The sequence below is a fragment of the Saccostrea cucullata genome, unplaced genomic scaffold (genome assembly GCF_032062105.1).
Source record: "Saccostrea cucullata isolate Sc308-1 unplaced genomic scaffold, CSIRO_AGI_Scuc_v1 ctg851, whole genome shotgun sequence".
Taxonomy (NCBI): Eukaryota; Metazoa; Mollusca; class Bivalvia; order Ostreida; family Ostreidae; genus Saccostrea; species Saccostrea cuccullata.
The window spans coordinates 27,408-39,853 of NW_026924749.1; the positions used below are offsets into that span (position 1 = coordinate 27,408).

Here is a 12,446-nt window from a genome sequence, read left to right on the forward strand (position 1 = left end):
TGACGTGATTTGTAAATGACGTCATAATAACCTTCCTCACGCCTGACTGTCGAAGTGAAATTTTAATTCGCATTAGTTTACTTCGCATTAGCTGTCGTGTGAGCGCAATTTAATGCGCATTAGTTTGATTCACATTAGTTTACTTCGCATTAATTTACTGCGAATTAAACTTTTCGTGTGAACAGGGCATGTATATACAGAGGTCCTGTGTTGCAGTAGGTGCTAGCACCAAAAAGATCCCTCATTGCTCAATTAGCCATGTGTGCCAAGTAAAGGACAAAATTTGCAGCTCTCCAACGACAAATGTTGGCATCCCCAAATGAGTGAAAATTTCTCAAGAAGAAATTAAACAAATAAACAATAAACTATAGAGTCTTTGAATATGCAAATTCTTTTTTTTTCTGAGAAAGGGATCCTCAAATGATGTTAAGATATGGTTCATATGAGTAGAAAAGTACTGTATCATCCCAGCTAGTCTTCATGAATTCAGCAACCATTTGTTATATGGCCTGAAAAATATGAAATGTTAATGCATTAACATAAAAGTATATGATTGATATTTTTATAATTCATCATAAATTAATTGAATCAATAAAATAAAGTCACACTTGTTATCTTGAAATGGTCATGGGACTGCTGAAAAAAACTGAGATATCCAAGAGATTCAGGGTAAGATATATAGAAAAAAAAATGTTGTTCAAGGGACTTTAAAATGACTTTGATATCTCAATGTGTTCAAGATATCACTCAGTGTCCACTGTCAAAGATATATACCAAAGTTCAACTCTAAACAGAGTATGTAAAATTCATATACATGTATGCCATTTACAGTTGCTAATTCAATCTATCATTGTTCATTAATAATCTGCATGAATGCGCAAAATGAGCAAATTAAATTTACAAAAGTAAATCATATATATGCAATCCCTTACCAAAGTAAAATTATTGCAGCAATATTGCTGCTATATTGCAGCAACATTGCGGCAACACATTTTTGTCACCAGAAACAAGCTTTTTGGGTTAGTGAAATATCACAGCTAGCTGCAACAACTTCTGGTGACATTCTGGCAATACTGCCAGAAAAAAACTTTCTGGCAACATCTAGGATTACCCATGAGCCATTTGTTGAGCATGCTCAGTCATTTACTTCCTCTTTTTAAATAAAGTGGAGGGAATTCAAAGGCAAGCATGTTTTGCTTCATTACTGACTTGTATCAAGTTAATTAGAGTTGTAAATTGTGTACAGTGGGATTAGTCAAGATGAGTAGTAAGACTGCATATGACTAGAAAAAAGAATTTAAGCAGAATTATAGGAATGTGTACTCTGTTTCCATATCATCAGACTTGGTGAGTCAAAACCAATATTCTTTTTGAGATGAATGATTCAATGGAGATAAAACTGGAAAAATTACATGTGTTTCAATTAGTGCTTGTGATGCATGCATACTAGACTTGTATGTCTATATATCCTAGAGTAGCAGGAAAAGATGAATTAAAGCATGTTATTTGAAAGTTAATGCAGAGTTGCTGGACATTTTCACAGTGGCATATTAATATTGTTTCTATTAACATTTTTTATGCGCCCGTCTCGATAGATCGGGGGTACATATTGTTTTTGTCCTGTCTGTTTGTTTGTAAACTTTAACCTTCACCATTACTTTTGAACCAATGAGAGATAATTTCATATTTGGTATGTCAACTCCACTAATTAAGTTCTTTCAAACGACATCAAGGTCAATGACCTTGTGACCTTGACTGACCTATATGCTAAAAATAGCTTTTTCGAATATTCATCATAACTTAAAATTAATGAAAGATAGAGACTTTATATTTAGTATGCATAATTCACTAATTAAGCTTTTTCAAAAGACACCTGAAGGTCAATGACCTTGAGACCTTGGCTGTGACCTATATCCTTAAAATAGATTTTTTGAACCTTGGACATAAATCTTGAGCCATAAAAGGTAGAGAACTTGTATTAAGTATGCACCCTTCATTAATTAAGCTCTTTCAAATAACACCAAGGTCAATGACCTTGGGACCTTGACTGTGACCATATACAATGTACTTAAAATAGATTTTTTGAAACTTCGACATAACTTTTGAGTCATAAAAGATGGAGAATTCATATTTAGTATGCACCCTTCACTAATTAAACTCTTTCAAGTAACACCAAGGTCAATGACAATTTGACCTTTACTGTGACCCATATGCTAAAATAAGCCATTTTGATCCTCTGCCATAAATTTTGAACTATAAGAGATAGAGACTTCATATTTAGTATGCATACTCCACTAATTAAGTTCTTTCAAATGACACCAAGATCAATGACCTTGTGACCTTGACTGTGACCCATATGCTATAAATAGCTTTTTCATCAAACTTTATTGCCACCAGGTGCATAGTGTTTCACAAACATATCTTGATTTTCATTATGATGATCAACATAATTTTCTATCTGTTCAAATAGCAGAAGTAGCTATTTCTTATTGCCCCTGTGGCTTGCTATTGTTTGTTATATTCCTCAGCACAGTTTGTTAATTGTTAGATTGATAGATCATTATTTCTATTAAATACCAATTTATATGTAACTTACATACGAAAAATAACATTGCCGCAATATTGCGGCAAAATGCCGGAAGATGTTGCCAAAAGATCAATATTTTGGTCATGATTTGCAGCAATATTGCCGCAACCCCTTTCTGGCAATATTGCCGCAAAACTATTTAACATACGAAAAACGATATAGCCGCAATATTGCGGCAATAATGCCGGAAGATGTTGCCAGAAGATCAACATTTTGGTCATGATTTGCAGCAATATTGCCGCAACCCCTTTCTGGCAATATTGCCGCAAAACTAATTTACATACGAAAAACGATATAGCCGCAATATTGCGGCAATGTATTGTCAGAATGTTGCTGCAATATTGCAGCAATAAAGCCAGAAGATGTTGCCAGAAGGTCAATATTTTGGTAAGGGATTCCAAGTGTTTGCAAATCATTCATCCAATTTGTAATACTGTCATGAACATCAACATACCCTAGGTAGTCAAGTTTTTATATTTTAAGATACTGTTGTTCAACTGTACTTGTTTAGACTGCACTGTATTCACATGTTTTCCAACAGTACACAGTTTCACATTATCTGAAATCCATCATTACTATCATGATGAGAGTTATGCCCCTTTTCTATAGCCCCAAAATATTGCTTTTTTCTGAAAATTGTGGCTATTTTGACCTTACATAGATATCAACTAAAGTCTCCATAAAATAGGAATTTAAATTATGAAAACATACTATTTTAATCTCTACTTAACTTAAAAGCCAAGAAATAAACAAAATGATTTTCCAATATTTACATAGGACTTTCAAGATAAACTTTCTGTTTCTAATAATGGCACATCCATTACCCTTGATTCTGGGATTCTATACTAGGATGTATTCGTTCAAAAAATATGGTTGTATCGTGGCCCTAATAATCTTGAATAGATTTCATAATAAAAGGCTTCAGCCTTAAATATTCCAGAATAAAACTTTGACCCCCCACTGTGGACCCACCCTACTCTATAGCTATATGATCTGAACAAATCTAAATCTGCTCATAACTATCTCAGAGTGACTAATAATGACCTGCCTATTCTTGAAAAGAATTAAGATTTAATTTTTTGTCTACGGATTACTATAGTTTATTGCTGTACTCTATATACATCGATAACATATCATCACCAGTAATCAACATACCTTCTCTTTGGACTTGACATCCTTTCCTAGATTCTCGTGGTTGAAGCTTTCATCAGATAATTTGTTTTGTTACAGCTGAACTACAAATATGATTAATAAGTTAATACAATCCTCTACGTTTAATTAATCCAAATAAAATACAAGCATTTGCAATAATGTGGAAAGAAAACAGAATGAAAAATACTGACAAATATCAAATGCAAATCAGAAAAATATGTAATGCAATCATTTACAGTTTGCATAATATGCTGATTTATGTATCAGCATAATTTTCAGTCCATTAAATTGTTTGCTGAAACAGACAACCAACTGTATTCATAAATTCTCTTTTAATGGATTTTCTTCTGCCTTTGAACTTACATGTACTATTATGTAGCATGATAATGTGAGAATTTTTTCACCCATTCTTTATTATTAAAGTATCTGCTGAAAATAGAACAGAATGTGATTAAATCTTTTGAGAATTAAACAAAAACGAAAATCACTGATGCATGATTTTCAATTATATTGACCCTTTTATCAACATCTCTCTCTCTCTCTCTCTCTCTCTCTCTCTCTCTCTCTCTAACTATACATGTATATTACTTTACACAGGATTCTTTTATACATTGATATATATGTACATGTAGATATTGGAGTAATTGGGCATGCTTAATATTTTTTATTTGTTTATTCCAATCAGCATGATCAGGATGATAGTAATTAAATAGTAATGTTACATATTAAATATGTTATAATTTTATCCTTACAGTTACATATACAATACTCACAACAGGCAAACCTTGAACTTGCACATCACTGATTGTCTTCAGAGTACATCCTGCAAGAAACATTCGATCATTGCACATTACAATTGAATTGATTTGATTTTCTTTTTTAAAAGTTTATATTTGCTTTTTTTGTTTTATTTTAATGAAATTATAATTTTTGTGCATTAAATACAGTATCATCACTCTCATTTGCATACAAATTGAAGACCATTTTTAAATTCAATCAACAATGTCATTCTTCAAAAGAAAAGACATACATTGTAAAGATCAGTAAAGCCCATATTTTAAAAGTGGAGAGAAAAAATATATTTTCTTGTGTGTATAATTGTGTGGGATGGTGCATATCATTAAAAAAACAAACAACAAAAAAGACGGAAAGTCTTGATAGCTGACTTTACAATGCAAGGCTAAAAAATAAATGAAGGCCCACTGGACTGGGGTCAGTGATTTTTGTTTTATCTAGGATAGTACATGGTAGGGGGGCATCTGTCTTTTGGGTCAGTTCTATGTACATGTATAACAAAATACAATTATAGTTGGGCTAGTAATTACCCCGGTACTTCAAGACAGGCCTGTTTCAAAGTTCTGTCATTTCGGAATCCTGTTTTGTTTAGATTAATTATTTGTCCAACTGTGTATCACATTAAATAAACAAAATATAACTATTACATTTATCATGATTATTATTATTATGGTTTTGGGTCAGTCTCTTTTTATTAAATCTAGTAGCCTGGGAGTGGGATAGTGATATTATGATGATCTGACCAGAAAAAAATCCTGAGTGAGCAGTGAAAGAAAACTATTTCTAGCCTGGGCCTACAATGATTTCACATTTGTGCTTTATTATATACATTTTCTAAATTCAATAATTTTTGTTTATTTAGCCTTATAGGGTCAATTGTGTTATTTTTGTCATACCTGGAGATGGCTGTTTAAAATGTACTTTACAGCTGTACCTGCAATACACAAACAAAAAAGAAAATTACTTTTCATTTAACACATTGAAATAATTAAACACAATATGTAAATTAAATACATGTATTCTTACAAACAAAAATGCAAAAAATCAATGTAAATTATCTTAAGCAATATCTTTTCATTACACAGATTGATGCACGCATGCATGTAATTTATTATACCCCCCACTTGAAAAGCGGGAGGGTATATTAAGTAATCGGTATGTCTGTCCATCTGTTATGCTTTGGTGTACCCATCTCTTATCCGCTAATTCCTCTCATACCACTGAGTGATATTTGATGACTTTCACAGAATCTATATTACATATTGCAATTGTGCATCTTCTATTTTACTTTTTGATCCGCCACATATTTGGGGTTTCCCATAGCAAAACATGGACATAGTCATTATATTCATATGAGAATTAGCGGTGGGTATCATTTAGTGTCAGAGCTCATTGCTCACAGTACCTCTAGTTTTAATATGTTTTACGGTATGACCGTTGAGGCGAGCGCAGTTATGCACTATCATAAACTTACACATGAACTGCCTATCATTCAAGAAAAAAAAGAAAGAAAACAAAATAATAAAAAGAAATCACTTCCCAAACATCGGGATCGAAATTCTGAACTTCTCGGAAGTTTCCGACAAAATCGGAAATACCCGAATCGATAAAGGGACGAAAGTATGACGTCAGATAAAAAGTCCTGTAGACTTAGGAAGCAAACGATGGTATTATGGCATGGAAATTGCAATAAATCGTTGTTTGTAATTTTTTTTCAAGTAAGTTGTTGCTATGATTTAGTCACCTTGTTGCTATGCACCGCAAAGGATTGCTGGGAGTTTGGAATTTTTTCACGCGGTGAGATAAAAATTTCTTGGAACAATGTGCAGATTTCAACCCGAATTTCCTCCGTTCGTACACGTTAGTCTATTGAGCTCGCTACGCGAGCGGCGCTTCGCGCCGCCTCGCTGCGCTCGCTATAATATTTATACTATTTCAGTAGCTACTTTTAATTGGGCAATACTTTAAAAGGGAAAATAGTGGTACGCTTAGAAATATTCAAAATTTTCATAAACTGCATATATGTGATTGATTGATTGTATGTTGTTGGGTCATTCTACGAATAGAGGCCCAAATGGTGTCCAGTCATTTTAGTATGTGTTGAGCAGTGCCTGGTTTATGAAATTTTAAAAATAAATCTGGAATATTGTAGAAGGAGATAATAAATATGCATACACACCATAAGGATACCCCTGAAAGCAATATTACTTCTAAAAAAAATTTTTACCGTCATGGACTTGCTTTGAAATGCCATGTCCCAAACTACAAAATCAAATTTGCAATATTGAATATGCGCGTGTGAAAATTAAATTTTCTGTCAAAATTTAACCTGTCGAGATTACTAAGGTATAATAAAATATTCATTGTTGATTTTAAAAAGATACTGGTTACTAAATTCTTTTTTTTAATAATTTATTGTTTGTAAATCGGTGTCCCTGATATTCTTGTCATTACCGAAACGGTGGGATAAAACTGCAAAATATAAGAGACAAGAACGATAATCCAAAAGAAGAAGCCACGTGATTAAAAGTTTCAGAAACCGCCATCTTTGGTTCAAAGCACAACGCTCTCCTGTGGGTAAGTAAGCAGATATTACATTGTAAATGGTCTTACTTTCAAGCGTATGTTTATTCAGTGTCATTACCGAATGCTTGCTACAATAAAAGTACGATCACCTAGGAAAAATGCAATTGTTTAGAAAGAAATATAGATTGGTTTTGAATTGTGTTGTACATTATTTAACCCCTTTTGGCAAGTAGCGCCCTCTATATTCTGTTTAACATTTCAAAATGTCATTACCGAAACGTGTCATTACCGAAACAAATCCCTTGAATCAAATCGTTTCGGTAATGACATCAGTGTTACGGTAATGACAAATCATCTTTAGATTGTCTTGTGCATGGATTTTACAACACTATTATAGTGTTTTATGCATAAGAGGTTGTTACAAATAACTCCTATATGTGGGTCCAGTCCTGGGAGGTAGTCGAGACTAACCTACATGTAATACACAGTGTTTTGAACAATTGTTTTCAAATGCTGATGAATTACCTGTTTAAAAATTAATTTTGCTCAAGCCATGACTGTTTCAAAATAAATTTGGAAAATATAAGGCATGATAACTGGGGGAGGGGGTTGTATACCATTATAAAGCACGTGCTTCTTAATGCAATTAAATGTTCAGATTGAAGTAAATTTCTAACAAATTCCTTACAATTTTTAATTCGCACTGGCTGTCAAAACAAAATTATTAGATTCATATCCATGCCTTTATTAAAACCTGTTACTTTTTTATTTCTAGGAATGAATAAAAGTAAACTTGATAAGAAAAACGTCTTTGCAATCGAAAATTTAGTGGTGATTTCTGAAAAAAAGCTTAAGGAGCTTCTACTCTTTCAATACACTGATAACTTACGTTTTGAATGGGCAAAATTAGTCGTTGATGCATATGAAAAATATGAACATTCAAAGGAACTGTTATTACTGATGAACAAGTGCTTGAAAAACCCTGAACTATGGCACTCACTGCAAAAGAAAGATCAAAAAGATGGAGGGAAAAACAGAAACAGGATCCAGAAAAACATGCAAAATACTTGGAGAAAGAAAAGCAAAGGTATCAAGAGAGGAAAAAAGACGGCAAACTGAAAAAAGTAGAAGAGTTATCAGAGAGAGGTCAGCGATCAGTAAGAAAACAATGGAGAAAAAATCAACGAAACAAAAGAAAAAAGGATAAGGAGACTAAAATTCTCCTTTCAACTAATACACCTCCGAATTCACCAAGTCAAGATCTGTCACGCGAACAGCTTCCTCAGGACGGAAGAACATCTAGAGGTAGAAAGAAAATCAGGAAAGATAGATCGAAAGCATACAGAGAAATCGGTAAACTACGAATCAAACTTGCACAGAAGGAAAAAGATGTTGCCCGATATAAAAAAAGACTCTACAGAGAAAAAGTGAAAAACAGAAATTTGGATTCTCCAAGAACTAAAACGAACACTCTTATCAGAGGACAAAACGTGTCGGAGGAAGTAAAGCGTACTTTGCATTTTCACCACAGCCTGGTCAAAGGTATCAGAGAAAAGTACAGATTGGCTGCTGAAAGGAAGAGTAAAGAGATTTTTGTCAATGTTTTGACATCAAAGTTATTACGAAAATACCGACTTAAGAAGTATGCAGCCAAAGCATTTGGATTCTCAAGGAAGAGAAATTTAGATCACAAAGGGAATATGGAAACGCGGAAGGGCTTATTCAAAAGAAACAGATCAAGGATAGATGAAATACAGAGATCAGTCAGATCTTTCCTTCAGCGCGACGATAACAGCAGGATAGCACCAGGAAAGAAAGACACAATAACCCGGAACAAAGTAAAGAGACAGAAGCGTTTTTTGAATGACGATCTGAGAAATCTCCATGACAAATTTCTGTCTGAATTTCCAAACTTGAAGTTGTCGTACTCGTTGTTCTGTAGGTTCCGACCATTTTGGGTGCTCAAAGCAACTGAGAAGGATCGCCAAACATGTTTATGTATAAAACACGAAAATCTGCAATATCAAGTTGATAAACTCAAAGGCCTTGGTCTTATTTCCTCAACAAATTTCAATTCCCTCGCTGCAGAGATATGTTGTGACACCGGGAGCAAAGCTTGTATGTATAGAGAATGTCCGCAGTGTGAAGACAAACAAGTTATTATATCAGACAGGGATCTTGGAAAACAGGTCACATGGAAAAAATGGGTCAGCCGACGGGTTGAAAAAGTCAAGAGAGTTCAAGGAGAGGACATAAAGTATGTCACATCCTTGACAATGCGGGAAGATGAGAGTGGGAGTGCTATGTCACTTGTTGAGGAATTCCAAGAAAATCTAAAGAAGATTTGTCGCCATTTTTTCAATATTAAACATCAGTACATCGCTCTTAGAACTTTGCGACAAAGTATGACAGAAAACGAAGTAATGATTCATATCGACTTCTCAGAAAACTACCAGTGTAAATATGACAGAGAAATCCAAAGTGTGCATTTTGGTATTAACCAAAACCAGATCACTCTACATACAGGTGTGTTTTATTACAAAGACACATGCACAGGATTCTGTACCATTTCTGATTTTAACAAGCATGGACCCCCAGCTATCTGGGCCCACTTAAAACCAATTCTGTCCTTGCTGCGAAGTACATATCCAAACATAAGCACTGTGTATTTTGTAAGCGATGGACCCACAACCCAATATAGATGCAAGGCAAATTTTTATTTGCTTTCAACTTTGCTCTTTGACTGGGGTTTCAAAGTAGGTAACTGGTCTTTCTTAGAAGCTGGCCACGGGAAAGGCCCTGCAGATGGTATTGGCGGATCGGTGAAGCGGGCAGCAGACGCCTTTGTCTCTAAAGGTGGAAGTATAAATAATGCAAAGTCAATGAAGACTGCGTTGCAGCAAAAAGACTCGACTATTCAATATTATTTAGTTAGTGAAGCAGATGTTGAGGAGATCCAAAGAATAATACCATCAGACCTGGATTCTGTTCCGCAGACCATGGAGCTACATCAGGTATCAGTATATTTGTAGTTTTATTGAATTCAAGTCATTGTATTAAAATATTGACCATTTATTTAGAAACTATCTTCCATTCATTCTCATTCACAGGTTTATTCAGAGGAGAGACACAAGTTAAGGGTGAGGGTACTCAGTTGCTTTTGTGCAAAGCCGAAGTCGTGCGAGTGTTTCCAGCCTTCAGCTTTTACCTTCACTTCGGTATCAGATCGTGTGAGTTCTCCGGATGTAGATCTTCCCATTGAGTCCAATCCTTCTTCGGCTGATACAGACTGGATTGGAAAGTGGTGTGTCGTTCTGTACGATGACGTGCCGTACCCTGGAATCGTTCAGGATGTGGACGATGAAGACTTCGAGGTTAAAGTCATGCACAAGATCGGTCAAAACCGATATTTTTGGCCCCTTCTGCCAGATATCCTTTGGTATGAACATAACAAAGTCGTTTGCAAAATACAAGAGCCTTCTCCGGTGGGTAGTAGGCACTTCCAATTATCAAAAACCGATTATGAACACTTGCTCCAGTTATTACAGTAAATGTAACTGTGATCATTTGGTGCGTATTTTTGCAACGGTGAACAAGTTGAAATGTTTGTTTTTTGTTGGTAGCCTTTCTGGTTGAAAAAAATGAGTGTGTTGTTTGTAGTTAAATTGATAATAAAGTTCGTTCTTGCTTTATACCACATTGGGTTTTTTTGAAGGATAAGATACAAAAAAAATTTATAGAATAATTTATGAAAATATTCGATCGAAACAACTCGAAACCATTTACCGGAACGCACTGTCACTACCGCAACGCATTGTCATTACCATAACGAGGAGAAAATAGGTCAATTAATTATCAATTAATCTAATAATAAATGCAATAAAGTGTTTAATCAACATGCATGAGTCCGTGAAATCTCACACCGTAGAAAAATGGAAGTAAAATAATCATATACACTCCTCAAGTGGTTTATTGACCAATAGGTTTTTTGCATTTTTTAAAAACGTAAATTTAACACCACAGTACGAAAAATAATGTGCGAATATTTCACTCAAATAAGCATGAAGGTAAGATATTACTAAGATTTATTACTTAAAACTATGAAAAATTTGGTTTAATACTGTATCAATATTTTATGACGATTTAGTCGTCTGTTGCGGTAATGACAATTTTTTTCCATGTATGTATGTGTAAGTCTCAAAATAAGCAATAAAATATTTTAAACATTGCTGCTGCATGTTGAAATGGTTTCCTCTAAGTTAGATTTAGTAAATAACGCTGAAAAATTGCATAAAATAGGGTATATGAATTCTGACTTTTGGAAAGTTCGTTTGGGCCTCTATCCGTAGAATGACCCTGTTTTAATAGAATGTCCCTCTCGAGAATTTTTCACTCATATGGAGGCGCCACCACTTGCTGGTGGAGGGCTACAAATTTTAGGTGAGGGCCTTTGAGCAGGGAGGAATCTTTTTTGTGCCAGCACCTACAGCGACACAGGGCCTCGGTTTATACGGTCTCATCCAAGGACCGGTCTCCACGTCCCACAGTGGGATTCGAATTAGCGACGTAAGGATCGACTCCTTTACTTACCAACTCTAGAACAGATGCTGTAATCACTGCATCACAAGTATGTGAGAACTGCATTAAATTGACATCATCTGATCATAAATTTTATGATATTAAAATAAATTAGAAAAGTAACAACCATATTTTGATCAGAAGGCTCTCAGTGAAAACTGCATGATTGATATAAACAGCTGACACTATTAAAACTGCAAACAAATGTAAACAAACCTTTAATCCTTTATCCAGGTACACATGTTTATATGTAGAGGAAATTCGGAAGAACTTCTTGTGCATACACACCAGTACGGATAGAATTAAATTTTAGTCTCTTGGTATTTGAAAAAACACATATGGTACTCACAAATCACTGGGTATTGATAAGTAAGAATAATGACTTTTATATGCATGCATAGTAGACTACCTTACAAGTAGGAACGAACTATAGCACACCTGCATTTTCTCTTCAATTTTAGACATGCTATTAACAGCATTTGACAAACATGCCCTAAAATATTTAGCCATTTTGTGCTAGAGGTAATCGAAAAAATAAACGAAATTCTACTTACGAGTGTTTTTGTTCACTAAATCAATGTATGTGGGTTAATCTTGACCATCACAACTACTCCCTTCCACGTGGAAACATGTTTACAAAATCGAGAGGTGCTGTTTTGACACTTTAAAGTGCAATAGCACTTGACAGAATAAGAAACTGCAAACCTACTTTCACTTTTCAGGTAAAGAAACGTTTGTTTTTCAACTTTTTGCAATTTACAAATCTTATAAATCGAGATAACATAAAGTTTTACCTCTTTTTTCATGT

The 12,446-nt window shown here is 34.4% G+C and overlaps 1 long non-coding RNA gene across 3 annotated transcripts; it reads right to left on the bottom strand.

Moving 5' to 3' along the window:
- Positions 1-355: 355 nt before the first annotated feature.
- Positions 356-4,541, bottom strand: LOC134267220 (uncharacterized). 3 transcript variants are annotated; one of them, XR_009992115.1, is made up of 4 exons: positions 4,513-4,540; positions 4,103-4,168; positions 3,743-3,822; positions 356-509 (listed from the first exon to the last, which is right to left on the bottom strand). It is a non-coding gene; the product is annotated as an uncharacterized LOC134267220 (long non-coding RNA). The 3 variants fall into 3 exon arrangements; XR_009992116.1 differs by having other exon boundaries at positions 4,049-4,168; XR_009992117.1 differs by lacking the exon at positions 4,103-4,168 and having other exon boundaries at positions 4,513-4,541.
- Positions 4,542-12,446: the final 7,905 nt, after the last annotated feature.